At 41.8% G+C, this 16,967-nt stretch overlaps 1 protein-coding gene across 2 annotated transcripts in view; it reads right to left on the reverse strand.

Annotated features, from left to right (window-relative positions):
- Positions 1–16,967, reverse strand: part of GALNT17 (polypeptide N-acetylgalactosaminyltransferase 17) — a 276,769-nt gene that overhangs the window by 205,472 nt on the left and 54,330 nt on the right. The window lies entirely within an intron of this gene.

Here is a 16,967-nt window from a genome sequence, read left to right on the forward strand (position 1 = left end):
ACCTTCCTCCTGGTGTCTGATAATGCTTGTACTCCTCAGTCCTCCAACAGTATGCATTCTCACTCTCAGCTCCTAGTGCCTCTTGCTCCCAGCTCCTCACACGCACACCACAAACTGAAGTGAGCTCCTTTTTAAAACCCAGGTGTCCTGATTCGCCTGCCTTAATTGATTCTAGTAGCTTCTTGATTGGGTGCATGTGTTCTAATCAGTCTGTCTTAATTGTCTCCAGAAGGTTCCTGATTGTTCTGGAACCTTTCCTGTTACCTTAACCAGGGAAAAGGGACCTACTTAGCCTGGGGCTAATATATCTGCCTTCTATTACTCTCCTATAGCCATCTGGCCCGACCCTGTCACTATATATATATATATTATATACACACACACACACATACAGATAAGTTGGAAGTTGCCATACAAACTGTGAGAGGCTAATTAGTTAAGATGAGCTATTATCAGCAGGAGAAAAAAACTTTTGTAGTGATAATCAAGATGGCCCATTTAGACAGTTGACCAGAAGGTGTGAGGATACTTAACTTAGGGAAATAGATTTTAGTGTCCATCACTATTGCAAGTATGTGCTTCCCAGCCATGCAAGCAGGGGAGTTGAGAAATTCATCATCTGCAGGGATATACCCCAACAGTTAACTAAAATGCAGTCCTGGAAAAAAGTTCCCCATCAGTAACTAACATGATGATCCCGCCTGGAGAACTGTACATACTGCAAACTCTATTTAGTTGTTAGGGAAGTTATGGTTATTTATACCTACTTCTCTTTCTGTGGGGTAATTATATATAAGGTTAGATGTCCCCAGGAGGAGAATGGGCTGAACACAGAATAAGAACAGAAACAAGTTGGGTAACTGCCAAGTGAATAATTTTTTTACTTAGTATGAACAGTGAATAGCATACAAATGTTGTTGATTTAAAAACAATTTTCCCTCCTAGCTTTCTTAAAGTGTAACCACATTCTTAGATCTTTATCGAAAGGATTTATTCATTCATACATGTGTAGCTGTAGGAATTAAGCAAGGTTCAAGAATGAATCAAGGAAAATAAGAATAATAATGATTGGGGAGGTTGTGGGAAGCCAAGTTAAGACTTGCTTCACTCGTGATATAGAGCACCCGACATTTTAACATTTTTCACTAGTGGAGATTCAGACCTTTCTCTTTGGCAGATGCTAAGAAGTTTGATGGATAATTTTTTTTTAAAAAACCTTGATATTTCCTTCTTCATTTTTATATCCGAGAGCCCTGATTCGCAAAGCAGGGCTCTCCATCACCCTGCTAATGCTTAAGACAAGAGAGGATGGTCTTGTAGCTAAAGCACAGTAGTTGGAATTCACAGATCAGAGTTCTGCTCCGAAATTTGCCATGGACATCATGTGTAACCTTGGGCAGATGACTTAGCCTCTTTATGCCTTAGGTTCCCCAAGACAGGGATTTTAAATACTTCTCTACCTTAAAGGGTTGTTGCCAGGCTTAATGAAAATCATTTGTGAGCATAAATCACCATGAAATCCTCTGACAGGAGGTGTTATTATTATCACAGCTTCTGACAAGGGATCTCTATCTTGCCAACTCTCCAGATTTTATCATGAATCTCATGATATTTAAGGGCTGGAGCCATGCAAGTACACGAAAAATCTCAAAAAACCAGAAAGCAAATTGAACCCCTCCCCCCCAATAATTTATTATTTTTTTAAAAACCCTCATGATTTTTAAGCTGCTTGAGATTTTTGGGGGCTGACTCATAATTCCTGGGGTTAGCAATACTATAGAACCAGGTCTCACACTTTGCTTTTAGGAAAGCCTGGGCCATATTCTGATCTCACTAACACCAGTGAAAATTCAGAGTAACTCCCCGATGGATAGATTTACTCCAGATTTGGACCCATAATGTTAATTCATTCTTCTTTACCCTGTTCATGAAATATTTCTACTGAGAACTCTCTGCGATGAGTGAAATTACCCTACTCTCTACCAGTGCTATTTCCTGGCTGGTAAGAATATAGCACAGAGTTATGAAATATTCCCAGGATGTCTTGCGTGCAGTCACATTTTATTATAGGTGCCTTAAGCTCCTGCCAGTTAGCTTTTAAAGTGCTGACCCCTTAACCTGCCTGGGGTTTATTTATTTACTTACTTAATTTACAACTGTGCTCTTCCCTTACAACATTTACCAATGTTGTTTTTAAAAATATAGGTTTAAGAAGCACTTAATAGAATTATGAGCTCTCCATGCAGAAGTGCTGAGCTAATGTTTTTCTCTTCCTCTTTGGAGACCCCTTAGATGACCCTGAGGCTACATGTTGACAGGGTTTAGAACCTTATCTACATTAGGGGTTTGTTTAAGCAAAAGCTCCCTAGAGTTACTAGCCCCAGAATAACTCACTAGTATGGAATGGTTGTCAGAATTTTTAATATCCTGTCTCACCCAACTCAGAGCAGGTCTAAATCACATGGTGTTAAAAATCTCGGCAGCCACAGGAGGTGTCCACCATCACTAACGGTGGTGGATCTGTATCAGTGCTCACAACGGTGGGACATCTTTGCTAAAGAACCCTAGTGTCGTCAAGGTTCTGTGTCTTGTGAACATGAAGCCTCACGGAACTGCGGAAGCTCCACAGAGTAAACAGCAAGAACTGACCTCCCGCTCATCATCTCTGAATGAAAAAGCTCATCCTGTCATTAACTATTTTATTTTGAGAGATGAGTCATGATAGAAAGACACACAAGTGTTGATTCATATCGACCAACTAACCACGGAAGCTAATTTCCAGATATACATCTTTCTACGCTACTCCTCCATCGACTCATGGTGTTACAGCAAAAGCTGATAAACTGATGTCAAACCATTTAATCAGTGAAATAAATAAAATATGTAATTCAATCATTCTGCACACACTAGGCAAGGGATCTGCAGTGAGCAAATATCCTCTTTCAGTGCCGTCCTATCTGATATATCAAGGCACCCAAAGGGGTCGTCACAAAAAGTGAAAATCCCCAGGTGCGATGTGACAACTAGGATCTATGCATTTTACTCAGGGTCGGTCACATGCCTCCTCCCCCAGCTTAGGTTGTCAGAAAGGTTCACCAATGCAGCTAAAGTGTCACTTTGTTTTAAGGTGCTTGGAACTGAGGATCAAGAAATGTTTGGCGAGGATGTTAACAGCCCAACTCCAACAGGAAAATGAAAGAGACAACATTTGTTTCCAGCTGGTTGAAAAGCTGTCTCCAAAAAGATGAGATTGAAGAGAAATAGTCAGATAGAGACCCTGATCCAGCAAATCACTTCAGCCTTTTTTCATTTTATTTTATTTAGGTAAAAAGGACCTTTAGGCACCCTTGGGGTAACTTAAAAATACAGCTTAAGTGCAGAAGTACAATTTCAGCTAACAACTCCACTGAAGCCAAATAACTTAAAAACTCAAATCCTCCTCAAACAATTCACCAAGCTTGTAATTCCTCCTCCCAACCACTCCGTTTTCAAACGCCTGGGAAAAGAGAGGAGTCTTTACACAACATTCCAACATACCAGTTGTGCCTCATTGTTTGCTTGTGCTCCCCCCACCACACAAACCCACACCTATTTTTTCTCGTGTTGTTCTCAGATTATAAACTGTCTGGGGGTGAGAACTATCGTTTTGTTCTGTGTTTTGTACAGCACCTAGCACAACAGGGTCCTTGTTTGTGACTGGAAATTCTAGGTGTTACTGCAACACAAAGAAAGAATAATAGTGTGCTGGAGATCATCAGATTTGGGCTATTTTGAGCTATAAGGAAAGTTATTTCCAAAGATATAAGGCCATCAAAGAGAACAGTCTGCCAGCACCCCCTCTCATTTATACCAGTAGGACTGCGGTTTTCGCACCACTGTTGATATCAGCTCTGACAGTATGGCGCATACAACATGCCTGTAGCTTTAAGCAAGAGTGCTACCATTGAGTTCAATGGGACTAGTTGCATGCTTAAAGTAAAACATGTGCTTAAGGCCTTTATAGGTAGTAAATATATTTTTAATTCTCTGTTTGCCTTTCACTGCTTCTAGGGACCCTATGTCTGGGTCTCAAAGAGTGAGTGATCTCCCCTACCAGGTCCATGCTGCTGACAGAGAATGAATCATTAGATGCTTCTGGTGATTTAGAAGCAGGGAAGAGTGAATTGATTCTGATAAAAATAGAACTGACATGAACCTTTCCCAACATGTAAACCAAATCTTTATTATTCTGGCCCGGCACAGAAACATAACTGCCAAACTGCTGCCAGAAAGGTGCTTTTTTGCTTTGGTTCCATCCTGTCTAGAAGTGATAAACACCATTAATCTCACCAAGAAAGCCTGATATTAGGTGATTCTCTGCCCAATTTTACAAACTCAGGAGATTCAGATAGTTTGGATAAACGTCAGGTGTTGATCTGGACCAGATCTCTGAATATTTCTGAGCTACACCCATCATTAAATTACATTCTCCCAAATAACACCTCAGAAAGGGTATTTTACTCAAAGTCTCCCCCATTATTTGAATTCTGAGGCAAAGGAGCATCCAGCTCTTACACTGCTGCAATAAGTAAGAGTCTATGCCTGCAACTCTAAATATGTGAGCCACTCCCGCTGAAAAGCCAGAAATCAAATTCTCCAAGGACCTGCAAAGTGTTGGTTTTCTTAATGATAGTATAAAAATTTAATTTCTATAGCAAAATTATTCCCACACTAACATAGTTACAGTAGCTATATTCTTCTCTTAAACGAGCAGTATATTTCATAACGAGACAGTAGCTTTCTCAGACAATAAAATACAATATAATGTGATACACAATCTTCGTTTACAAAGCACCCAGTCAAACAGACAGCCCATGCACAGTGCAACTAGGAAAATTTTTTTGCTATATTTCAGCACAACTGAAAATTAACATTAATCTGGCTTGGATAAATATTTAGGGAGTAAACTGCCTTCATTTAGACAGGGAGTTTGCAATAGAAAGGGCCTAAGGGTGCAAATGATCATTTACTGGCAAAGATTGTCCCAAGCCATAATCGTTGGATCCAAATTAAGAACTGAGTTTCTCTAAAAGGTCAGGACTGTTCAAATTCTGGGGTTCAGTTCAGACAGTTATAGAGCTTACGACCAGCTGAAAAGTTTGGATCAATTCCAAACTCCTCCAAAGTCTGAGACTTTGCATCCAGGATTTTTGTTCATACCCTGGTCTTGCTATTAGCAGAATAAAAGCAGGACTTAGCAACAGAAAGCAACTCAGAGTTGGAAGACCTAAAAGATCTGACTGGAATAGAGAACACAAGAAGGGCTGCATCCATCCCACCTGGAGCTAAGATCTCAATGGGTCTCATAAGCTAAGCAGGGAGACTAGACAATACCTTGATGGGACACCATGAAGGAAACCCCAAGACACTGCACGAAGTGGTGCAAGTAATTTAATAAGGACCCTCTTCCTTCCAAGCTTGTACTTAAACAATTGCCCCCAGCAGGTATTGTGCTTCTGGAGGTGCCATCTTTCAAATGCACCTGATCACTTCTGGTCACTAAAGATGCATGTTCCTTTTTTTCCCCCCAAGAGGACCGTTGTCCCAGACAAATTCTGAATAAATTACATACCACCACCCTAAATTTTCCATGTAGTTTCAAATGGATATAGTATTCCTTTGTTCTTCCTAATTTCTTGTGTACTATTGCAGGGTGGTTGAACAGCTGTTATATTCCATTCCAAAGTGCCTACATACCAGTGGTGAAGTGATCCTTGAAGATGGTCTATAGTTTGTAAAGCTCAATGGGATACCATACGCTGTAATAAGTCATATTAAATCAGAAGGTACAAGATACATTATTTGAAAGAAAGGCTCTACATTATACAGTCTGTGCACTGATACTTTGAGGCCACTGACAAGTAATGGAGTGACCCATACTGTATGATCAGATGAGTGTCTGTTCCAGGCACCTAGATACTGTGTTTGGATCTGTATGATTCAGAAAGTGCATTTGCTGGAAGGCCAAGAGAAAGAGCATATTTCAGCAATCCAACCTTTTTATAATGACTGTATGAATATAGCTCACAGCACTGGGCCAGGTAAGGGAACTCCTTAACCTGGCAATATTACTTAAGTGCTATTCGTTTTAAGAAAAAAAAAAAAGCTGATCAAGTGGCGGCAAGAAATGCTCAACTAAAAGGAAACTCAGCGTCAAAAACAGAGCCAAGATCTGTATGGATTTTGCTGACATAAAACCCAAGGCATCCAAATGCAAACCAAGGAAGTTCACCTTAGTCAGCCTCTGCCTAAGACCAGCCCGCAGAGATTCATTCTTAGTAGGATATAGGCACAACCAATTTTTTCCCCTTCTACAGGAATGAATTTATATCAGATGTCTAAGCCAGTCTAACAGACTACCATACATGGACAGGCGTCAAAAGGGGGAAAAATAGTTATATCTATGTTGATAGTAGGAAAAAATCTACAGCACGCTGCCTCTCGTTAAAAACTGAAAGCAATAACGACATATAGAAATTAAATACGGGTGCCAGTGTTGCATTGTCATTTCTAAAGGCACAGAATTGCCTTCAGGGTCAGTAAATCCAACTTTTTGACACAACTGTATGTTGATGCCCTACAGAAACATATCTTCCTGATCCATGTGCAGATGTCCAGATTTGCCTATGTATTAATGAACTTGGCAGACTTCCTCTAGTACAAGTACTGGGATAGAGCCTTAGACGGTATCTATTGGTATAGCTCCATTTAGTTGAGGTTCTGGCCAGCTACACTTATTATTTTGTCGTCTCTAACTTTTCCCTATCTGCCGTGCTCCTGAGCTCTGTTTGTTCTTTGTAAGCAATTCTGGACAAGGACTCCGTCTTGTGTTGTGTGTAGTGCTGGTTGAAAATTTTCCCACTGAATGTTTTTCCATCAGAAAATAATGATCAGTCCAAATTGAAAGATTCTACAGGATCATGTCAACTTTGATGAAATTCTGTTTAGGAAAAAAATGGAAATGAATCATTCTGATAAGGTCAAAAGGTTCAGTTTCAATCCTATTTGTTTTGATCTTATTAGAATGGTACGTTTTGATCTTCCTTTTCAAAATGACTTTATTTTGAAGTTTATTTTTATTGTTATATTATTTTTTATTTTTACTTTATTAATGTATATTTTATGAGTTTACATTTATTATTTTATTTGTATTTTTATATTTTTAATGTTTCTGCTTTCTTTCATAAAATAATTACAAATAAAATGGTATAAAAATAATTACAAATGGTGTAACTGACCCAAAATGAAATGGTTTCAAAACTGATGTGTCTTGGGAAATTTTGAAATTCAATATTTCATTCCGAGTCGGAATAATTTTCCCCCCCTGAAATGGCAGAAATTCCAGTGAATCCTGGTTCTCAGACAGCTCTAGTCATTGGGGCTGGTCTATGATTGGGGCCCCCAGACATTACCATAATACAAATAATAAATAATAATTCTACTCACAATTGTTGCTGTTGAGAGATGTAACATGCACCTTTCCCAACCCCTCTCTTCTAGCCTACTCTTTCAGCGTATGAAAGAGTTATCAGGACAATGCGCCCAGACCCTGCCAGCTCAGAGTAAATGCACTGGATCTGGATGCAATACAGTTCTGCTTGGCAGGCTGGATCCAGAGCTAATGGTATCAGCATATTTAAAAAAAAAAAGGCAAATTTCTCCCTCTTGCCCCTATTCATTTAAATGGGAGAAGCACCTGTGTATCAGAGGGCAGAAGGTGACTCTAAGAGTCTGTCCTGCAGAGGTCGGAGAGCAAGCATCAAGGAAAACATGAGGACAGGCATGAGGAATGGAAGGGTTACTGAGAGGGTGAGTGAGAAGATGTTGGAGGGAAGGTCAAAGGTGCGGAGGGATAAAAAATATTGGCGATCCAGGTCCCATTTAGTATTGACACACTATCTACCTGTCGGTGCATTTCATCACCTCTAGGACACTTAGCTGGCTCTGTGTATTGTTTTTCCAAGGTTTCTCACTCCATTTATTGTGCAGTTTAACTTGGCTGATTCATAAGTGTGACAATTTGTTTCCTCTATGGCAAACAGCAAGAAATCCCTACAAAGCCCTTTGCTCTAGTTTCTTTCTCATAGGGCTGGACAGCGCTAATCATGGCTGATTTGGTCTGTTTCACACTCTTCTCTGAAATATAAATCTGTTGGCTATTTGTTGAGGCTCCAAGATGGAGGAGGGAGGCGGGGGAAGGAAAGTCCAACATAAGCAACTGCAACTGTGAATGATCCACTAACCTTGCTGTCTTGTCAGGGTAAATTTTCAGCACAGAGAGTTAGACCCCATGGCTCCCATTAACACTGATTGAAACAGTGAGTTTAAACTGCCATGCTAAAGATTTCTCCTGCAAAGCCTCTGGAATGAGATATATTTTATTATATGCTCTCTAAAATGTTATACAGAGAGATTGTTTTTAATTATATTTAATATAATCAAATGTGTAACATTATAGTATTTTACATTACAGACAACGTAACTAGGCTGATAATGCCTAGACACACGTTGGGTGCTTTACAGTTCAAAAAGAAAGACAAGGCTCTTGCCCCATGCAGCCTACAGTCTTCCACCCCTATTTAGCAAACATGTACAACCAGTAACCATACGCACATGACTAGTTCCAGCAGTGTTCCAGATCTGCTCACATATGTGAGTTTTGGCACCTAATCTTGATGAGTGGAGTTAACAAACAGTAGCAGCTACAGATAGAGAAGGCCATGAGGTTAAAGTGAGGAAGGCCATGGGTTAAAGTATGTGGTTACTATGTTCAGGCATGTGCATATCTGGGCATTCCCGTAAAAAGGTTTCTCTAATGTAGGGGTGGGCAAACTACGGCCCGCAGGCCAGAGCCATTTAAAGCCAGCCCGTGAGCTCCCGCTGGGGAGTGGGTTCTCGGGCTTGCCCTGCTCCGGCACTCCAGCAGGGGTGCCAGGTTGGGGGCCGCACCACGCAGCTCGGCTCTGCTCCGGTGCTCCAGCCAGGGTGGCGGCCACACCATGCGGCTCCCAGAAGCCGCGGCATGGCCCCGCTCTGGGGCACAGGGTTGGGGGCCACACCACGCGGCTCCCGGAAGCAGCCGCATGGCCCTGCTCCAAAGGTCGGGGGCCGCTCCACGTGTAGGGGCCGGAGAAAGGACATGCCACTGCTTCCGGGAGCCGCTTGGGGTAAGCGCCACTCGGAGCCTACACCCCTGAGCTTCTCCCCATGCCCCAACCCCCTGCCCCAGGCCTGATCCCCCTCCCGCTCTCCAAACCCCTCATATCCCAGCATGGAGCACCCTCCTGTACCCCAAACCTCTCATCCCCAGCCCCACCCAGAGCCCACACCCCCAACCAGAGCCCTCACTCCCTCCCACACCCAACCCCAATTTTGCGAGCATTCATGGCCCGCCATACAATTTCTATTCCCCGATGTGGCCCTCAGACCAAAAAGTTTGCCCACTCCTGCTCTAATGTAATAATCACAGGCTAGATTCTGACTCAGACTAAGTACCTGTGCAAGGAACTAAGACCCACCTTACACCCACCCATATAGAGCTACCTGGAATTTAGGTCTAAGAGTAAGCATGACAACTTGCTTGCTTACTGCCTACCCAGAAGAGATGGGTGGGGATTACATTACATTTTCACCCTCTCCAAAGCCCCTTTACGATACCAGAATGGTGTAAAGAGACCTTAGTGTGACTTTCAAAGGGAACTGTGAGTTATTTTGGGGAAGTTGTATGGCCTGTGTTCTACAGGAGGTCAGACAAGATGATTACAATGGTCCCTTTTGGCCTTGGAATCTATGAATATGCACTCATATCAAAAATCAGGCCATCAGTTTTTGATTTTTTTCTGAAGTTCTGTCCAAGTGGTTAACAGAAATTATTCTGCATATTTTCCTCCCACAGAATCTATTATTTTTAGGTCAGATTTTCTCAGGAGAAGTTGTTTATTTAGAAAATCCACATAGCTTTTCCCCCCTTTTCTGTGAACCACTTTTGTTGTCTGCAGGGGGGGAAATCACCTCACATATTATGTGGGCATTTATTTTTAATCTGGCAAGAAAGGAAATGCCACGTTTTAGTGCACGCATTATAACTCACCCCATTCCCTTTGTTATGTGAATGGGCACACATAATACATTCTTGTTCACACCAAGCCAAGCTATATTTCCATAACAGAGCCTTTGATAACCATGAAAAGAAAAAGTGCAGAGAACTCCACAAAGTTCACTGGAGTTCTCACCATACAGATCTAATTTAGCTACAAAGACCCTACGATACATTGAATTTTACAATGGGACTCAGCATATATTTCTACTTGAAGTTTCTGCAAAAGGCTAACATAGCCATGTTCCATATCATCCCTCCCAGGTCTACAGTTCAACATTTCTCATTAAAATGCTCTTTAAAGTGCTGGTTACTTTGGACTCAGTGTCTCCCAGAATGGCCAGTCCGAAAAGAAATAAGAGCATCTCAATTCAAATATGTAATTGTTATGCAAATTTATCCACAGAAAGAGAAACTTTGGGTCAATATATGTATTTTCTGCAATCACCTACATGCGTTTTCCTGCTAATTCCTTTACTGAGCTATTGACTTGTTACTTTTTAAGGTCAAGAAAATCTATTTTACAGGGTTTTGCTCAGTACATTTAATCTTTTATATAGGTTTTTCTCTGGCTGTGCTTGGACACCATTCTCACTTGGAGACTTAACAATTCATTGGTGGTTCACCAGTGGGAATTTGGACCATTCAGATACACAGGGCACCCTAGAGAGTATTTTTCCTTCTTCTCATTTGTTTGTGCTTACAAATAGGTCAAAAGGGTGACATGGCAAGACTTGTAATATCTGAGGGCACTTATAAGAGATGCAAGTCAGTAACAGGAAAGGAACATTTTGTACTGTGATTCTTCTTCCCCTTAGCTCCCTCCCTCTCACACACATAGTATGAAATGCACACTAACCATATAGGATCCAAAATGCACATTATTAATGAATCAAGATGTTGTATGTAATAAAAATATACTAGTAATGAAACAGTACGTGTATATATATACACGATCTGTGGGTATATGCATATCAGCACCCCTCGTAGGACAGCATTATAACCGCTCAGCTGGATCATAATCTCTGTACTACTTACAGTGAAAGTAGAGTGTCATATAGCTCAAGTACTAGGAGCCAGAGCTTTGGAGTCAATGAGACTACTCACATGTTTAAAGTTAAGCATGTGTATATGTGCTTTGCAAGATAGGGGTTTTGAAACAAGAGGTTCAGCATTTGCTCTCTACTGTCAATGCAAAATTATGAATGATCAGACTGCACAGCAGAATGATAATATGGAATTCCTAGAAGGCCACAGACTTGTGTCTGATAAAAGGCTCTAAGTGCTTTAAGACATAATTCATGTTTAAGGAAGCTAAATATATTACTTCGATTTTAAACTCTTTGAGGCAGGGACCATCTTTTTGTTCTGCATTTGTACAGCAACTAGCATACTGGGATTCTGGTCCATGTTTGGAACCCGAGTTGTATGCTTCTGCAATACAAATAAACAACAACAACAACAAATTCCACCCATTTTTCAGATGGTCAAACAGAGGTTGAATAACTTGTTCAAGGTCATTCAGTCAGAAAATGCAATGTGTAGGAACAGAACGCAAGAGGCCTGTCTCCAAATCTTCTGATCAAACCATTAAACCACACAAGCAATTTATGAAATCTAAAAAGTGTTCTACATCCAGAATAAAAACCTGGGCAGTTGGACTTCTTTTAATCTTATATACATGAAAAATGTCCTGAATGTATAATGTTATAATTTGGTGACAATACTTCTACTTAAGATATTCTCTCTTCCAAACTACACTTAATTTTCCTGCACAACCCATGCCTTCTTCCTGTGGTTATCTTTGTAAATTGCTGCATTTTAAGGTGAGGTAATATACTGCAACGTACTGTAGATCTAGTCTCCTTGAACATTTAAATCCCAGTTATTTTGCTTAGCCAAATTCGTTTACACGATACATAGCAGCCCCTTGATCTTAGTACATGTCCTCCACAACTCAACTGCTGTTTCACAGCAGTCAGAACAGTTCAAATTCCTAAGTAGATGCTGCAGGGTTCTACATCGGGGTGGGCAAACTTTTTGGCTTGAGAGTGGCATTGGATTTTGGAAATTCTATAGAGGGCAGGTGGTGTGGCCCGACCCCCCCATTTACTCCCCCCTCCCCCGCTTCTCACCCCCTGATGCCCCACCATAACTCCTGTCCCATCCAACCCCCCCGTTCCCTCATGGGCCCCTGCCCCATCCACACACACCCCTGCTCCCTGACTGCCCCCCGAACCCCCGCTGCCCCATCCAACCCCTCCTCTCATTCCTGATGGCCCCCCTGGGACCCCTGCCCCATCCAACCACCCCTTCTCCCTGTCCTCTGACTGCCCCTGGAACCCCTGCACCTGACTGCCCCCCACCACCCCATCCAACCCCCCTCCTTCCTGACTGCCCCCCCAAGACCCCTGCCCTATCAAACACCCCTTCTCCCTGTCCCCTGACCACCCCTGGAACCCCTGCCCTGACTGCCCCCCACCGCCCCATCCAACTCCCCCTCCTTCCTGACTGCCCCCTGGAACCCCTGCCCCATTCAACCCCCCTGTTCCCTGCCCTCTGACTGCCCCGCCCCCTACCCCCACCCCGAACTCCCCTGCCCTCTATCTAATCCCCCGTGCTCCCTGCCCCCTTACTGCGCTGCCTGGAGCACTGGTGGCTGGCGGCGCTACAGCCATGCTGCCCGGCTGGAGCTGGGCCACGCTGCCGCCACCACTGTGCAGCACAGAGCACCGGGTCAGGCCGGGCTCTGCAGCTGCGCTGCCCCAGGAGCTCGCAGCCCCACCACCCAGAGCATCACGCCGGCGGCGCAGTGAGCTGAGGCTGCAGGGGAGGAGGAACAGCGGGGCAGGAGCTCAGGGGCCGGGCAGGAGGGTCCCGCGGGCTGTAGTTTGCCCACCTCTGATCTACATGAATCTAAACAAATATATGGAGACTAAATCTCATCTTTGAGTAGATAATGTATAGGGATTCAGCCCACTCTACCGAATAATGCCTAAACTGGCCAATACCTGGATCGAAAGAGCTGTGCCTTCCATTTATTCCTTATTGATATTAGCCTAAAGAAACACCATTACTTATTGTTTCTCTGTTTGTATTCTCTGTATTCTCTGTTACCAATTGGGACATAATTCGTGCTGCAGATATAGGTCAGAAGAAAAGTCCGAGTGGTAAAAATTTGCTTACGTAGGAGACACTGCTTTCCTACAATGCCTAGCAGCTCCTCAGTTCTGCAATTCAAAGGGAATAACAAATGACCAGGAGTAAGCAAGGGAACAAGAGAGGAGGCAGCCAGCAGCTTTACCAACAGGTCTTTTAGACTTGATTTTTTGGTTTTTCAGATATATTCTTAGACCAACGTGTACAAACCAAACCAGTTTTAAGCATTTGGAAAATCCACTTATAGGAGCAATGTCAGAAGTAAGGCATCTGTAATAGCTTCTCTGGAAGGGTCATTGTGACTTTCATTCTCTCTGTGATAGAAGAAAGGGCTTCTTTAATCCTGACATGACAACAAAGCGGAAAGCTTGTCTTTCCACTTTAACCACTGCTGGCTTTTAGGATGATTACTATCCAATGGTTCATCTTCTGCCAATTCATGTTCTTTACAAGCTCCCTTCACTTTGGTCTGTGGCTTACCATGTTTGTCCTACTGCCTCTCTTCGCAATACTACCCATACATTTTTCTTTGATTTGCTATCTATCCTTTCCCTTTTGCTTCACTTTCTTATGGCCGTTGTGTGCCTATGTTTCAACCACATGTACCATGACTGGCAACACATCTTCAGTACCTTGGGCCTCTCCTGGAGCTGCTGCACGCGTGACACTTATGCTGAAGTCAACAGGAGTTGTGCTCATGCAGTACTGCCAAGATGGGGCGCCTTTAGTGGGGTACTGGAGTTCATTCTCCTTTTTCAAATTCCTCTTTCTGGTTTGAATCCAAATATGAGAGTTGGTTAAGGCAACCAAAGGCATTAAACCTCTTCTTCTTTTACCAATGTTACACCCAACATGATTTCATTCTCCTGTATATTCATTCTAACTCCACTTTCTTATTCATTTCTCAGATCTTTGGTAGAAATGAGCTTAACTCAAAAAATGCAGACCTATCAGGATTTCAAACATCCCAGTGTTCAGGCCCATTCAGACCCAGGGTGTTGGTTTGGCTCATGATTTATCATCTGGATACCCATCAGATTAGGAAACAGAAGGGGGTGTTTAAATCTGGGGTTTGACCCATATCTGCTTTGTAGTCTTTTGGGAAGGTGAAGCAAATATTGAGAGCCATCTATAACCTTGATGTGACAAGGTATCCTTAAGTGACATTGACACCCTTCTACAATCAACCTTTACCTTAGATAAATAGACTATTATTATTTGGAGGAGCCCATGTGCTAAATGGCTCCTGCTCTAAATTTAATGATAATATATGAGATCATCTCAATATTTGCCAGCAGTCTCTATACTTTCCTATGCAAACTAAAACAAATGCCTAAAATACGGAACTAAGGTTACTTAGGCTACATTTGCACTTGGAGTTGGGGCTCCGATTCGCAGCTGGAACAGACATGCTCACGCTCGCTATCATCAAGCTAGTGCACCACAGTAGCATGACCAACGGCAGGTTGAAGCATGGGCTAGCCACCCCGAATGCATACCTACGGGGTCCGATGCACTTGGATATACTCTGCTTTGAAACAGGAGTACATCAGTGCACACGAGGGAACTTTTAGTGTGTGGTAACAGGCTTCACATGGATAGTTAGTACATTGCACACTAGCATGCTGCAGATTTACACCCTGCTTGCTGCTCATTAACTGATGGTCTAGGCAAGCCCAAAACCAATAGGCAATTTGGCAAGGATGACCACTGTAGATCAATTTAGGGATGAATGTAGTGATTATAGCATAGCTAACCCAATCTGATTTCAGACCCTGTCTCCACTGTACCTAACCCACTTTATCTCTTTTTATTCATCATCACACCTTGAAGCTGCAAATCAGACCAAACAGTCCCCAGCTTCTATTACTAGCAGGTAAACAACATCATAAACCATAGTTTTCAGTGTGTGCACAGACAGATATAAATGTATATTAGTAAAAATAATAAATATGTTTTCTCCTTGAAAGCTCTAAGCGCATTCTTGTATGGCTCTAGCTACCATGCTGGCAAGCAAGAAGCACTTTAATATGATTTAGTATTTAAAACTTTGCCAAAAATTCATTTTTAAAAGGTCAGATTTCTAAAAGGATATATTTAAAAGGACAATGTCAAGTCCTTTAGGCCAAACAATTGAATGTATTTTTGAATTTGTACATTCTTGTAGGAAACGTGGTCCCCATTCCCATGGGGTCCGTTATACTCTTTTAAAATTGATCTTCCCAGAGCAGACTCATTTGAAAGCAAGAAAATTAACATATCCGACACATAAACAAAGAAAGAATTACACAATAAGGCCTTCATCCTGCAACTGGATCCATACAGGCAGATCCCTTACACCTGAGCAAGTCTGATTGAAATCAACAGGCTCCAACCAGACACCAGAGTCCACCTGCAAAAATTTGACTGCCAGCTCGGGGACTGTGGTATGAGAAGGGATTTAATACAATGGGGTTGCTTTTTTTTAAGGTTCTAGAGTAAATTCTGCATTTTCTGGATGGATTAATTAGTCTAATTAGCTATTAGTTGACTAATTAGATTGTAAGTTCCTTGGGGCAAGGAATGTTTTATTATGTGTTTGTACAGTACCTAACAATTTAGGGATCTTGGTGCATGACTGGGTTTCCTAAGCACTCTTCCAATATAAATAATAATAAATACAAAATGTTTAGGGACAGTAGGACAATTCATGGAGTAAGATGCTGCTAATCAGTGTAAAAAGTATCAGAATTGGACCCTTAGGGACAAGGGCTGTCTCCTTTATTGTGAGTAAAATGTCTCTCTCAATGGGGATTTGATCCCTGATTGGGACCTCTATGTGCTACCTCAATACAAATACATACATAATGATGCCAATAAAAAATACTGGAGTGAAACTCTAAACTGTACAGAAATAGATAATTGCATCAATATATTTCTGGCTTCAAGCATTTAACAGCACTTTAACTGAAACATATTCTTATCCTTTAAGATTTCCTAATTTACGTCTCCAGCCAACAGTTGGCTGCAACTCCATTGACCTGTTTTGTAACAAATGAATGAGTCTTTTCTCTTGAGTTGGGAAAAAAAACAGCTGTTCCTCATTTGGAATAGAAAACAATATCTTCAAGCCTATGTCCTTTCTGTCCTACATTACTATTGCCCAATAGCCAGGACTCCAGGAAATACCAGAATTATATTCTTCATAGCTTGGGAGAAGTGTGCAACTATTTCTTGGCATTCTATAAGAGACTATTGGTAAATACTTGGGGTAAGCAATCCTAGTGTTTAAAAAAAGAAAGCTAGTAATACAAACAAAAATATTTGTAATAAGGCAGTGGAGTTTTAAAGTCAATATCTCAAAAACTCTATTACATGAATAAAAAGCTCTGTGGGGCATTTTCAAGGCAACTGAAATCTTTCCCTTAAAAATCTTACAGAAATGATACATCACTTTAATGCAAAAAGAAAAGGAGTACTTGTGGCACCTTAGAGACTAACCAATTTATTTGAGCATGAGATTTCGTGAGCTACAGCTCACTTCATCGGATGCATCATGCTCAAATAAATTGGTTAGTCTCTAAGGTGCCACAAGTACTCCTTTTCTTTTTGCGAATACAGACTAACACGGCTGTTACTCTGAAACCTGTCGCTTTAATGCAGTTCTGTGCATGTGGCATGTTTGCTAGTAATA

The sequence above is a fragment of the Natator depressus genome, chromosome 17 (genome assembly GCF_965152275.1).
Source record: "Natator depressus isolate rNatDep1 chromosome 17, rNatDep2.hap1, whole genome shotgun sequence".
NCBI lineage: Eukaryota > Metazoa > Chordata > Testudines > Cheloniidae > Natator > Natator depressus.